The sequence below is a fragment of the Callorhinus ursinus genome, unplaced genomic scaffold, assembly GCF_003265705.2.
Source record: "Callorhinus ursinus isolate GAN/ISIS: 27379988/994484 unplaced genomic scaffold, GSC_fseal_2.0 scaffold27, whole genome shotgun sequence".
Lineage (NCBI taxonomy): Eukaryota > Metazoa > Chordata > Mammalia > Carnivora > Otariidae > Callorhinus > Callorhinus ursinus.
Genome location: NW_027397089.1, coordinates 22,459,393 through 22,474,346, shown reverse-complemented (window position 1 = coordinate 22,474,346; position 14,954 = coordinate 22,459,393).

Genomic DNA, 14,954 nt, shown 5'->3' with positions numbered 1-14,954 from the left:
AATTAGGTTTTGCATTACACTGCTTCAACAGTTTCTGGGTTCAAAAGGTATTGTTTAAAAAATTATCTGCCAGGAATAGTGCAGAGGCAGCTGGGGGTAAAAGAGTGGGCAAGACAGTCAGGGACTCTGACTCATGGTCCTCACAGACCTCAAGAAAAAGTAAAAAATAAAATGATAACAATCATGAATAGTGCAGAGAACCCTTGGAAAAGGCTGAGTGAGGGAAGAACAATTTCAAAGACCAGGGAAAGTTTGATAAGTTTGAGGAGCTGAGCAAAGAGTAGCTGATTCTAGTAAGCTAAAGAGAGAACTGCAGCAAATGGGGTCAGAAGGGAAAGGAGTCTTGGGGGCAAGGAGTCTACACTGTATTTTACACGCATTGAGAAGCCATTGAAAATTTTAAACAGTAAGTCACTTGATGCAATTTGAATTTTTTTTTTAAGATTTTACTTATTCATTTGACAGAGGGAGAGAGAGAGAGCACACACAAGCAGCGGGAGCGGCAGGCAGAGGGAGAGGGAGAAGCAGGCTCCCCACCAAGCAGGGAGCCCAACATGGGGCTTGATCCCAGGACCTTGGGATCATGACCTAAGCCGAAGGCAGATGCTTAGCTGACTGAGCCACCCCGGCACCCCCAATGCAATTTGAATTTTAAGGCAATGACTCTTGATGCTATAGAAGAATGGACTGGAATAGGACAAGTATGAAAGCATGAAGACTAGATGGGAGATATTGAGGAAGAGTAGACAAGAGGTGACTGTGGCTAGGAGTTGCGATTGTGGATAGTCCATGACTGTGGACTAACATGGTGATGTTAGAAGTGGAAATAGAGATAAATGTAGGAATTTGAAAGATATGTTGGGGATAGAATCATCCACATTTGCTGATGGATTGAGTAGAGCAATGTAGTAAGGGAAAGGAATGAAAAATGACTCCTTGATCATTGACCTGAGCCAATGCATGGAAGGTGTAGCTATTGATTAGGATTAGGGAAGGTGTAGTTGTCTGTTGATTAGGGAAGATTATGCAAGACCAGATTTAGAGGGAAATTCAAGATAGTGATTTCTAAAACGGGGAAAAGGCATTTCATCACAAAACATATACCAAATTAATCTAAGGTAATGCCGACTTCGCTAAAGCAGCAAAAAAAAAAAAAAGTTCAGATGTGCCAGTGGGAAAAATCAAAGTTTTTCTTGAGATTAAATGATGAAATTCTCAATTTGTAAAAAAAAGAAAAGAAAAAGAAATTTTGTATTAGACCTTCATAATTTACAATATTTATAAAAGAATCCACTGGAAATGGCTGAGATTACTGGATTTTCCTATCTGGGACAGTGGGGTCTGAATAGGAAGATACAAGTTTAGAAGCCCATTAAGTTAAAATATCCATTTATATTGTGGAAATAATTCCAAATGGAATTGGGAAGCCCTGAAAGGGGAGCTCTCAAGCACGTACCCTTCATTGTAGCCTAATAACCAGCAGGAATAAGGACGATAAGAATTATTTTAATAAGGGATGACACAGAACTGAATTGCCACATTACTGCCACATTACTGAATTGCTGTATGAGTTCTAGTAATTTGGGGGTGGAGTCTTTTGGGTTTTCCACATAAATTATCATGTCAGCTGTGAAGAGAGAGAGTTTGACTTCTTCTTTGCCAATTTGAATACATTTTATTTCTTTTTGTTGTCTGATTGCTGTTGCTAGGATTTCTAGTACTATGTTCAACAGTAGTGGTGAGAGTGAGCATCCTTGACATGTTCCTGATCTTAAGGGAAAGGCTCCCAGCTTTTCCCCATTAAGAATGCTATTCGCTGTGGGTTTTTCATAGATAGATTTTATGAAATTGAGGAATTTTCCCTCTATCCCTATACTCTGAAGAGTTTTAATCAAGAAAGGATGCTGTATTTTGTCAAATGCTTTTTCTGCATCAATTGAGAGGACCATATGGTTCTTCTCTCTCTTCTTATTACTGTGTTCTATCATATTGATTGATTTGTGAATGTTGAACCACCCTTGCATCACATGTACTGTTGGATCCTATTAGCTAGGATCTTGTTAAGAATTTTGGCATCCATATTCATCAGGGATATTGGTCTGAAATTCTTTTTGATGGGGTCTTTGCCTGGTTTGGGGATGAAGGTAATGCTGGCCTCATAGAATGAGTCTAGAAGCTTTCCTTCTGTTTCTATTTTTTTGAAACAGCTTCAGGAGAATAGGTATTATTTCTTCTTTGAATGTTTGGTAGAATTCCCCAGGGAATCCATCAGGTCCTGGAGTCTTGTTTTTTGGGAGGTTTTTGATCACTGCTTCAATCTCGTTACTGGTTATTGATCTATTCAGGTTATCAATTTCTTCCTGTTTCAGTCTTGGTAGTTTATAGGTTTCTAGGAATGCACCCATTTCTTCCAGGTTGCTTAATTTATTAGCATATAGTTGTTTATAATAATTTCTGATAATTGTTTCTATTTCCTTGGTGTTAGTCGTGATCTCTCCCCTTTCATTCATAATTTTATTAATTTTGGTCTTTTCTCTTTTCTTTTGGATAAGTCTGGCCAGTGGTTTATCGATCTTGTTAAATCTTTTAAAGAACCAACTTCCTGTTTTGTTGATCTGCTCCACTGCATTACTGGTTTCTAATTCATTGTTATCTGCTCTAATCTTAATTATTTCTCTTCTCCTGCTTGGTTTAGGCTTTATTTGTTGTTTTTTCTCCAGTTCTTTAAGGTGTAAAGTTAGTTTGTGTATTCAGGATTTTTCTATTTTTTTGAGTGAGGCTTGGATGGCTATGTATTTCCCCCTTAGGACCGCCTTTGCAGTATCCCATGGGTTCTGGACTGATGTGTTTTTGTTCTCATTGGTTTCCATGAATTGTTTAAGTTCTTTGATTTCCTGCTTGACCCAAACATTCTTTTTTTTTTAATATTTTATTTATTGATTTGACAGAGAGAGACAGAGTGATAGAGGGAACACAAGCAGGGGGAGTGGAAAAGGGAGAAGCAGGCTTCCCGCTGAGCAGGGAGCCCGATGCAGGGCTCGATTCCAGGACCCTGGGATCATGACCTGAGCAGAAGGCAGATGCTTAATGACTGAGCCATCCAGGCACCCCTGACCCAAACATTCTTGAGCAGGATGGTTTTTAGCTTCCAAGTGTTTGAATTTCTTCCAAAAATTTTCTTGTGATTAAGTTCCAGTTTCAAAGCATTGTGTTCTGAGAATATGCAGGATATAATCTCATTCTTTTGGTATTGGTTGAGACCTGATTTGTGACCCAGTATGTGGTCTATTCTGGAGAAAGTTCCAGGTGTGTTTGAGAAGAATGAGTATTCTGTTGTTTCAGGGTGGAATGTTCTGTATATATCTATGAGGTCCATCTGGTCCAGTGTGTCATTCAAAGCTCTTGTTTCTTTGTAGATTTTTCTGCTTAGATGATCTGTCTATTGCTGAGAATGAAGTGTTGAGGTCTTCTACTATTAACATATTATCATCAATATGTCTCTTTATTTTGGTTAACAGTTGGCTTATGTAGTTGGCTGCTCCCATGTTGGGGGCATAGATATTTACAATTGTTAGATCTTCTTGTTGGATAGACCCTTTAAGAATGATATAGTGTCCTTCTGTATCTCTAACTAAACAGTCTTTAACTTAAAATCTAATTTGTCTGATATGAGAATTGCTACCCCAGCTTTCTTTTGAGGTCCACTTTTGAGGTATGAAAGATCTTTTTCCATCCCTTCACTTTCAGTCTGGATGTATCTTTAGGTTCAAAATGAGTTTCTTATAGACAGGATATGGGGTGGTCCTGTCTTTTTATCCAATCTGCAACCCTGTGCTGTTTTATGGGAGCATTTAGGCCGTTCACGTTGAGAGTGATTATTGAAAGATATGAATTTTTTGTCATCATGTTACCTGTGAAGTCCTTGTTTCTATAGATTGTCTCTGTAAATTTCTGTTCTATATCACTCTTGGGGTCTTTCTCCTTTTATAGAATCCCCCTTAATATTTCTTGCAGGACCAGCTTACTGGTCACATTTTATTTCAGTTTCTACCCGTCCTGGAAGCTCTGTATCTCTCCATCCATTCTAAATGACAACCTTGCCAAGTAAAGTATTCTTGGCTGCATGTTCTTCTCATTTAGTACCCTGGATATGTCTTGCCATGCCTTTCTGGCTTGCCAGGTCTCTGTGGATATGTCTGACATTATTCTGATGTTCCTCCCTCTGTACGTAAGGAATCTCTTCCCCCTAACTGCCCTTAAGATGATTTCCCTAGTTCTAAGATTTGAGAGTTTTACTATTACAAGCCGGGGCGTTGGTTTGTTCTCCTTGATCTTGGGAGGGGTCCTCTCTGCCTCTAGGACACAAATGCTTGTTTCATTCCCCAGATTAGGGAAGTTCTCAGCTACAATTTGCTCAAATATATCTTCTAGTCCTCTCTCTCTCTCTCTCTCTCTCCACCCCTTCAGGGATCCCAATAATTCTGACATTGGAACGTTTCATGGCGTCATTTATTTCTCTAATTCTGTCTTCATGGATTTTAAGCTGTTTGTTCTAGGCCTCCTCCTGTTTCTTCTTTTCCATCAGTTTGTCCTCTAGATTGTTAATTCGTTCTTCTGCCTCTTTTACCTTAGCTGTTAGAGAATCTAGTTTACACTGCATCTCATTTATAGCATTTTTAAGTTCGGCCTGATCAGCTCTCATTTCTGCCTTTAGAGTATCTATGTTGCCATTAATGCTTTTCTCCAGCCTAGCTATTGTCTTCATAACCATTACCCTGAAGTCTATTTCTGACATCTTGCTTATACCCATATCCATTAGGTCTGTGAGAGAGGCCATTGTCTCTAGGTCTTTTCTTTGTTGGGAGTTCCTCCTCCTAGTCATTCTGTTGAGTTGTGGTTGACGGGATGTACAGTTGAAAATATCAACCACAATCCACACAAGGTGCACCCTCTTGGCTGATGATCCTGTGCCCCCGTAGAGATCCAGATGTATAATCTTACATCTCAGGCTGATTTTGTGGGTGTTCAGAGTGGCTTGATAGATATCTAGATAAATTCAGGGGACCAGTTGAAATGGAGTCCCCCACTCCTCTGCCATCTCATGACAATAAGGGACAAAGCCCGGATGGGAGCTGAGGAGGTTCTGGCTCCAAAGCCCAAATTCTTGACTTGACCAGACCAGGGCTGCAAGCAAGGAAGTTGGAAGAAAACAGAAAGGTTTTTCAAACCACTTTGGTCAGGTGCATGGGTCTCAATGATTCAGATGTCAGAAAACTGTCCCAGGCAGCTAAGTTGTTGGGCTTTGATGGATTGACCATTACGAGGTCCTTCTCCAGAGATGTGTTACAGAGAACCACTTCTGAATGCACGTCTCATCCTTGCAGGAAAGAGCTGGAATGCTCTACTTAATGTTTTATTATTGGGAGAGTTTTATAATGTGATCAATATTTAGAAAGATACTCCAGTGAAAGTTTGAGGTCTTGGGTGAAGTGTAAGGAAGTCAGATCCTCATTTCAGCTAGGAGCATATTGTAAAAATCCTAGTTAAAGATGGTGAGAGTCTGAAAAGGAACACTGGGGGTGGTGATGAAAAGGACTACAGTTATTTATTTTTGTCAGCAGAATTTTAGGTTCTTTAGGTCTTTTTATAGATCTTTCTTTTGATTTGATTTTATTTTTTTAAAGATTTTATTCATTTATTTATTTAAGAGAGAGAGAGTATGAGCGAGGTGAGGAACAGAGGGAGAGGGACAACCAGACTCTGCACTGAGCACAGAGCCCAATGCAGGGCTCCATCTCATAACCCTGAGATCATGAACCTGAGATCATGACCTGAGCTGAAATCAAGTGTTGGATGCTTAACCAACTGAGACATCCAGGTGCCCCTTTCCTCTGATTTTAAACAGTAGAGATTCTCTCCTACCTCTTTCTTAGCCCAAGTGACACAAATATGTATTAAATCTTCTGTAGCCTGGTGGTGAAGCTGCACTGGCCACCCTCTACAGGTTACTTTGGGCTTCTTGGGGTGATTACTCTGGACAAAAAAAACCCCATATTTTCCATAGCTTGTTACTTACCCAAACTAAAACTCCTGTAAGGGGTAGTGTCTGGTGGGATATCACTATCTGAAAGAAGGTATCTACACCTACATAGTGGGAGGAGTTGACTCTGATAGCACAAAGCTTCCAATCCAAGAGGGAGACCTGAAAGATGGACATATATTGATTTACAAAAGAGCAATATAGATTCTCCTTCCTGGTGGTTGGGGGGATGGGTCTGAAAAATGATTGATTGGGCTATGTTGACTAGTTTTATCTGTGGGTTGGAGGCAAATACAACAGTACAGGATGCCCTGCAGGGGCCTGTGTAGAGGAGGACAAATAATTTTCCCTCTACCTTTCTAAGTTCTTGGCTGAGACACCCCAGTAAAAAAAATAAATAAATAAAAATTAAAAAGAGAAAAATAAAAATTTAATAACATGTATACCTCCTGTATACATGGGAGAGACCCAAGAAAGTTGAGTAACTCCCTGAAATGGCCCAAGCCATCACCTTGAATACCATCTCCAGCTAAAGACAAAAGAAGATTGGGTGGGGTGGGGGGGTATGAGAGGTTACCAGGAAAAGCACAGTAAATGAAAGTATGGTTGTTATGCAGATTTAAATCACTGTCTTCTCCATTGTTGAGAGTTTCTGGAGATTTAGTCAACTTCTTCTTCTTGGGAAAGAGAAGGAGACACCCTTACAAATGGAGATTTCCCTTATAAATGTCTCTTACAAAACTTTTACTCAGTTTTCAGAACTTCTCCTGTCTGCTTTTATTAAAAATAACCAGTTTAGGATAATCCTTATGCCAAAGAAACATATTTTGAGGTAGCAATTCTGCTACGCTTCATCTGTCAGGAATTACAGTATTGAATCTTATTGAGTTAGCCTTAAAAGTGTGGTCTGTAAGACGGTTATTAGAGGGTCTGATTCTTTTACACATTAAGAGTATACTTGTATATAAGAATATGGAAATAAAACAAAAATGGGATTTATGTAACAAATTTAATAAGCTGAGGAGAAAAATTGCAGAGTCTGAAAATAGCAAGTTTTGTTTTCTTGTCCTTGGGTAAACAGATTGTCTGGAAGGCAAAAGGGAGGCCGGGATGGGAAGTTTGTCCTTGAGCTGGCAGACTGACTGGGAAAACAATTACAGTGATTTATGGATTGTCCAAGATACACTGAGAATTCAATTGTGGGAAATATTTTACATGCTGTCTCGAATGATGTTGGCCAGTGTCTCTCTTGGCACCTTCACCTTAGTTAACCCATAATTGCACTATTTGCCACCTCAGAATTCCTCATAACATTTAAAGTTTGGAAAGGGTGTTGTGAATGTGGTAATACCTGAGTTGAACCCTACAGGATAATAAAATTTTAAACATCACATATAGAGTATAAGAGCTTTTTTTTTTTTTTTTTGGTCTGTGAATAAAGAGGAAAAATGAGAATGTGAATCATGGAGAATGTTAAAAATACCAAGAGTGATACAATGGGAATGAACCTGGAAGGACAGGTTAGAATCTTTGTATGGAAGGCATTACATGGGAGCTGAAGTATTTTGATCTTTATCACACATTCTGTGAAAGCCATTGTAAAGTTCTGAGGAGAGAAAAGAGATCATGTAACTTGTAAAATGCTTTGGATGTCAATAAAGCATAAGTAAGAGGTGAGATGTAGAAGACAAGGAGACAATTATAGTCCTGAACTACCCCAAAGACAATACTTCTTCCTTGTGTTTCATAAAAGGTTAGTTATAAGCGAAGTTATGAAATAAGGCCAACTAAATATAATGTCTCTTCTCTGTATTTCAGCTTCTCGGTACTTTTTTTTTTTTCAGTACTTATTCTTTAATTGTTTCTGTTGCCCTTTGGTTATTGTGGCCCTTATTTGACAAATGTTATCAGTGTTCAAAGTGTCTAGACCTTTCTTGAGTCCCAGTTTATATGTCAAGCTTGCCCATATGGGTCATCTGCTGTACTCCCTTTTACACTAAACTTGGAACCTGCTCTCTAATGGACAAAAGTCCATCAGGAGTCAAATAATTGGTAAGTAATCATAATTATTTTACTGCCTAAAGTGCAGCATTTAATTTATTACTTATCAGCTTTGGAGGTTGAATGGCAGGGAAGTGGTTTAACCTGCCTGAGTTGACTGAACTGGTTTTATACTCAAATTACTTAGACTTCAAACTCCAAACTGAAAAATCTGCTGCTCTTACTTTTTTTAATTTAAGCTTTATTCTTTTTAATCAAATGTAGACTTTCATACAGATTAAAAAGTTAAATAGCTCTACAAGGCTTAGGAAGGAAAATAGCACCTCCTCATCATGCACTTATTTTCCACTCCCTACTTGTAGTAGTTGTAGTTGATCTTTTTAAATCTACATTTCTCCAAATACTATGCATATGTTGCTGTTCTTGATTTTTATTTCCAGTTTGGAGTATCATGCATTGACTTGCCATTACGGAAGATGAAATCTTAGTTCTTTTTCATCGCCACCATCTCTGCCTTGGCTACCTGGGCACATTAGAACATTTCTTGTGTCCTCTCCCAACTTATAAATATAGTTCTATCATAACTTTTTATTAAATGAGTATATTGGGAAGCAGGAAAATGACTATTAATGGCTAAGAGCCTGAAATCGGGTCTTATGGGTTAGAATTCTGGCTCTGGTTATAGTCAATCATTCTATGCTTCAATTTCTTCACCTGTAAAATGATGACAAACAGTACATATACATTATATTATTTTGTGAGGATTATGGGGGTTAATACATATGTACATACTGTATATAAAACATGTATGTTACATGTTAATCTATCTATACATATAGATTATCTTATCTCTCATGTTAAATCCAATGTAAATCATATATATTTCCTATATCCCATGTCTTATCCTTTCTTGGTTTACTTCCTCATTTTGGGAATGCTTTCTTTCTGAAAACAGATACAGAAGAAGCACATTTCTGGAGACCTTCCATATCCAAGTTTTGTCTTGTGCTACCCTCATACTTAAATAATAGTTTAGCATAAAATTCCAGGAAGAAAATAATTTCTCTTAGGATTTTAAAGATTTTATTTATTTATTTTACAGGGAGAGACACAGCGAGAGAGGGAACACAAGCAGGGGCAGAGGGAGAGGGAGAAGCAGGCTTCCCGCTGAGCAGGGAGCCCGATGCGGGGCTCGATCCCAGGACCCTGGGATCATGACCTGAGCTGAAGGCAGACGCTTAACGACTGAGCCACCCAGGCGCCCCAGATTTTTTTTTTTTTTTTTTGAGAGAGAGAGCGCACATGAGCAGGGAGAGGGGCAGAGGGAGAGGGAGAAGCAGACTCCCCGTTAAGCAGGGAGCTCCAGGAGGTGGTGGGACATGCAGGGCTCCATCCCAGGACCCTGGGATCATGATTTGAGCTGAAGGCAGATGTTTAACTGACTGAGACACTCAGGTGTCCCTCCCTTAGGATTTTAAAGGCATAACTAGCTTTAAATAAAATCTGACCTCCTTCCCACATTTTCTGTATCCTTTTTATGAGACTCCTAGTATTTGGAAGTTGGACCTCTAATTTATATACCCTGGCCTTCTTCCTTATCTTTTTGCCTTGCTACTTTACTTTCTAAAAAATTTCAACTGTCTTCTAATATTTCTATTTAATTTTACCTTCCTCATTCTCTCTCTCTCTCTCTCTCTCTCTCTCTCTCTCTCTATATATATATATATATATGGTCTGAATATTCTTTGGTTGTAACTATTTTTGTTTCATGGATGCAATATTTTCTCTTGTTTCTCTGAGGATATTAATGATAAATTTTTTGAGGCTGTAATTTCCCTAAGTAGTCTTTTTTTTTTTTTATTCTCTTGAAGTTGTTGTTCACTGTTTGCTTCATATCAGATCTTTCCCTCAAATCCTGACTCCTTACTGTCTGCTTGTATTTAAGAACAGGGCACTAAAAAGCTCATTTCAAATTCTGTATGCATGCAAACCCAGCTGGGCTGCCAGAATTCTGGGCACAGATTAGGAGGAAGAAGGTGGGGGATTCAAGTGTGTAAATTTTGAATCTCCCCCTCGCCCAAGCCCACTCCGTTTTCAGTGCACCATCTTGGATTGAGCCTGCTTTCCCCTTCTGCCACAGTTCATAGACCTTGTTTACCCAGTAAATCTCCTGTCTGTACAGGGAATAAGGAGAGACGATCACGTGGTTGTATGGGGCAAGGGAGGTAGCCTGGGGGCAAAAATGCCTGAGCCTTTCTCTCTCAGTTCTTTAATGAATAATGGACTACTTTAGGTATCCCTACTGTCAGTTTAGGATTTCCTTTCTTAAGTATGTTATTTGTCACTTGTCACTCTTTTTAGACTCTAAAACGGTTTTCTATTTTCTCTCTCTCTTTCATTTTTTTTTTTTGACTTTGTGGGTTTTTGACTTCCTTTTTCTTTTTGCAGTCTGTATTTATTTCCTCGGGCTATAGGATTCTGACACCAATTCCCACGTTTGGGTTTTTCCCCCATACCAAGCAATTCTCTGACACCAACTCAGTGTCCTGGAATTCAACTCAATTCTGATACTATAGTCATCTGAGAGGAGAGGCAAAACTGAAAAAGAACAAAAGCCTTTATTTGGGGCCTCAGAATTGCAATTTGGGGAGCACAGACTCAGGTAGAACCCAAATAGTATCCCACCAAAGGGATGAAATTGTCACCGGCTAGGTCCCAATACCTGACTTTCACTGCCCACTTTCACTAACTTTTGTCTTACATTTTTCCTTGAGCTCTTCTTTCTAGCTTATCTCTTAACTCAGGCAAATGAAACCACCCCTCAGGTGATGTTGCCTGCCCTGACAAGACCTCCTATAGCTCAGACCACCCAGACCTTTTGAGCTAAACTTGTGCCTACACAGATGGACCAGGGAATAACCCCTGGAATGACTGAGAATTGCCTTTACATCATTATAATACTAAAAAATAATAATAATAAAAAAATATGAAAAAAATAAGATCTCCATACAAGGAGGAACCTCAGTCTCCTTTACATAATATATAACGTATGTATAGGCACATGTTTCCTTAAGGCACGTGTGTGACCTTATGCCTGCCTCTACATATTATAACAAGGTTTCCTTATCTAAATATCCAACCTAACCTTAAATAAAAGGAATCCATTCACCTTTGTGAGGGAGTCACAGTCTTTGGAAATTATTCTTTGTGATCTCCTTATTTGTGCAAATAAAGTTTACTTTGTGGGACAACTCATCTGATGTATCCCACTCACTGAAGAGAAAACTCACATTGGTCCGGTTATAAAAGCAAGGGGTTTTTATGAGAAAGAGGAAAGGCAGCAATTATATGACCTGGGTAAAAAAAGACAAATAAAATGTCAATTGGCACTAACCGGCTGAGCTGCTTTTGTTTACACATTGATTGACTATTCCGTTGGCGTTAGACGAAATTATTCCTGGTATGCGTTACCTAACTATCTTCTCTTCAGAAAGTCTGCAATCAAGTCTTATGATCAAGATAACTCTTGTCCTGTTGACTTTTAAGAACAATTCCTCGTAAAAGAATTGTTGCTTCTGGCCCAGTTCAAGAGTCTTTTTGCCCAGTTCAAGAATTCATTAGCCATTTGTTTTAGAAAGGAGAATGGAGCTTTTCTCAAAATGGAGTCTCTCATGTCCCCAAGTTTCATACAGTTTTATTATCTACCTGGAAACAGTGTCAGATCCCACAGGTTAAGGGCTCAGTCCTACAAGACTGCTCCCCTCATTCCCAACTTCAGATGCTAATTGTAAATCCAGATTGTCATCTGAGCTTCTATAGTTTGGAGGTTCTGAAGACCTCCTCCTTGTGCGATTAATTTGCTCCAGTGGGTCATACAACTCAGAGAAACATTTTACTTATGGAATTGATGCACAGAGCAAGGTATGTGGGAAGAGGTGCAGAGCTTCCATGCATTTTCCAACCATGCCACCAATCCAGCACCTCCACGAGCTCAGCCAACCCAGAGGCTCTGAGAACCCTGTCCTTTTGGGTTTTTATGAAGTCTTCATTACATAAGCATAACTGATTAAGTCATTGGCCGTTGGTGACTGAACTCAATTTCCAGCCCTTTCTTCTCCTCGGAAGTGGGGGAGTAGGGTGGGACTGAAAGTTCCAATTCTTTAATCCCTTGGTTGTTTCCTCTAGGAATGCCCTAGACTTTCTCTTCAAAAGTCACTCACTAGCACAACAAAATACATCTTTATTGCTTTCCTCACTTAGGAAATTCCAAGGGTTTTTAGGAGCTCTGACAGGAACTAGTTAAAAGACCAAATATATATTTATTATTATGAAGTACAATATCACAGACTTCCATAACTAAGTACCACTAAGTGGATGGTTTAAACACAGAAATATATTGTTTCTTAGTTCTGGAGGCCAGACATCTGAAATCAGGATATAGGTACAGTTGGTTAGTTGGAGGGCTGTGAGAAAAACTACTTCATGCCTCTCTCCTACCTTTCGGTAGACTCCTACATTTTGGCTTGCAGATGGCATTATTCTCATGACTTCACATACTTTTTCCTTTATGCATGTCTGTCCCTATATTTAAATTTTTCTCTTTAAGAAGGACACCAGTCATATTGGATTAAGGCCTACCTTAATGGCCTCATCTTAATTTGATCATCTACAGAGACCCTATTTCAAAAGTCACATTCATGGATACTGGGGGTTAGAAATTCAACATCTTTTGGGGGGATACAATTCAATCCATGACACTGTTGCTTTAGGAAAGTTTCAGGAGACAGCAAAAGCAAATACATTTTTTTTAGTCTACCATCTTAAATTTTAAAATCTACCCTTTGTTCTTTTGACTATGACATACTCCGCATTTTTTGTCTTTATTTTGTATCCAAAGCACTCAGGATAGAAACACAAGTAATGTTAGAGTTGGTGGCAGTTAGTTCAGTTCTAACAGGATAACTGGAGGCCAGCATAGTGGAAGCTATGGCTAGCTATAGGGAAAGTTAGAGGCCTACCCTGGCAGCACTTCACAAGGAGCCAGATCAAACTAGACAGGTCCAAGATGGCGTGTGCCATGACAGGAAACCCTTGACCAAATAAGGAAGAAAAGGTATAAAACCCTTCTTCCAAGAAATCCCTGCCCCAAGTAATAAGTATTCCACCCCTTTGCTAACAACTGCCAATAAAAGATAGAAACCCAAACACTGGGGTGCTCAGCTTTCTCTCTCTCTCTTGAACTCACCTGTTCTCACATCTCGAGTGTACTTTGGTTTTAATAAATTTTACTACTTTTGTTGCTTGTTAGTGCTGTGTCTGTCCTTGAATTCTTTCTTGTGACATGACCAAGAACCTTCCTGGACATCTTTGGGCTGGGTGGGGTCATGGCCCCAGGGCCTGGAGTCTCCCTAGTTCACTGGGCAACAATAATATGCCATCAAATAGCACATAGAGTCTACTGGGAAAGACTACCTGACGTTAAGGACTTAAATGCCATTAGGACTCCCTCTAACTCTGTATCTATCTCTCTATATCCCTACTTATATATATCTTACTTCTCAGAATGTCACTTTCTTTGTCTTATCTCATGCATTTGGACTGCATGAAATTAAAATGATGGCTATTGTAAGCCTCTGATCTTATATCATCCAACTTCATCACCAGAGAAGAGCTTACTTTGTAAAAAAAGAGACAAGCCCCGGATGCCTGGGTGGCTCAGTTGGTTAAGTGTCTGCCTTTGGCTCAGGTCATGATTCCAGGGTCCTGGGATTAAATCCCACATAGGGCTCCTACTCAGTGGGGAGCCTGCTTCTCCCTCTGCTTGCCACTGCCCCTGCTTGTGCTCTTTCTCTCTGACAAATAAATAAAAAATTAAAAAAGGAGAGAGAGAGAGAGAGAGAGAGAGAGAGACAAGTCCCAAACGGAGTCACTTGTGCTAAGCCCACATCACCATAGACTAAATACCTAACCTAATTGCAGTTTCAGCTTCTCCCAGGAATATGACCTTTCACCAGTCAATCTGGAACTACCCGGTTAGCACTAGTGAGGTAATCAGCCTGATAGGCCCACTACCTACTCTCAAAGGAAGGTGACCTTGCCTAAAGTAAACCCTCTGTGCAAGAAACTTTCTTTTTCTGCCTCCTTCTGCCTATAAAAGCCTTCTACTTTGTATAGCTCCTTGGAACTCCTTTCTATCTGCTAAGATGGGATGGGATGCTGCCTGATTCATAAATCATCAAATAAAGCCAATTAGATCTACAAATTTACTCATTTGAATTTTGTTTTTTAACACTTTTCTTAGTTCATATGTGAGAAATTTTAAGGATTCTGATTAGTCTTGTGTAAGTCATGGGGCTTCCTAAATAACCAAGGCTGTCAAGGTTAGTGGGCCCCACTAGAGGTATCAGTGTGGGAGGAGGAGTTCCCCACAATCCTGTATATGTCCCCCAAAACAATGAGAAGTAATGGCATTGTATTAGCTAATGTACATTATAAGCACTAAGACAAAGATAAGAACACAGTGCTTTGGAAGTGCATTGAAGAGTTACAGAACCCAGGCAAGTGAGATGAAAAAGATTTCCGGGAGAAGGTGATGCCTGAACTAAAGAATGATTTACAGGAATTAGACAGAAAGCAATAGGAGGAACCTTTGAGACTATCCAATGGCCAGAAACAAGGGCAGTATAGGAAAAGAAGTAGTTTAAGTAACTTTGTATGCCTGGAACATAGAGTGCAAAATAGGACATGGGTGAATGTGAGGCCAGAGAAACAGCAGGCTGATCATAAATGCTCACTTTTTCTAAGGAATTTCCACTTTTCTTAAGGACTAGGGAGAATCTCTGACCACTGAATGATATTTAAGAAGAGAATTGATGCAATGAAATATGACTTTGTTATATTTATTCTGGCATCC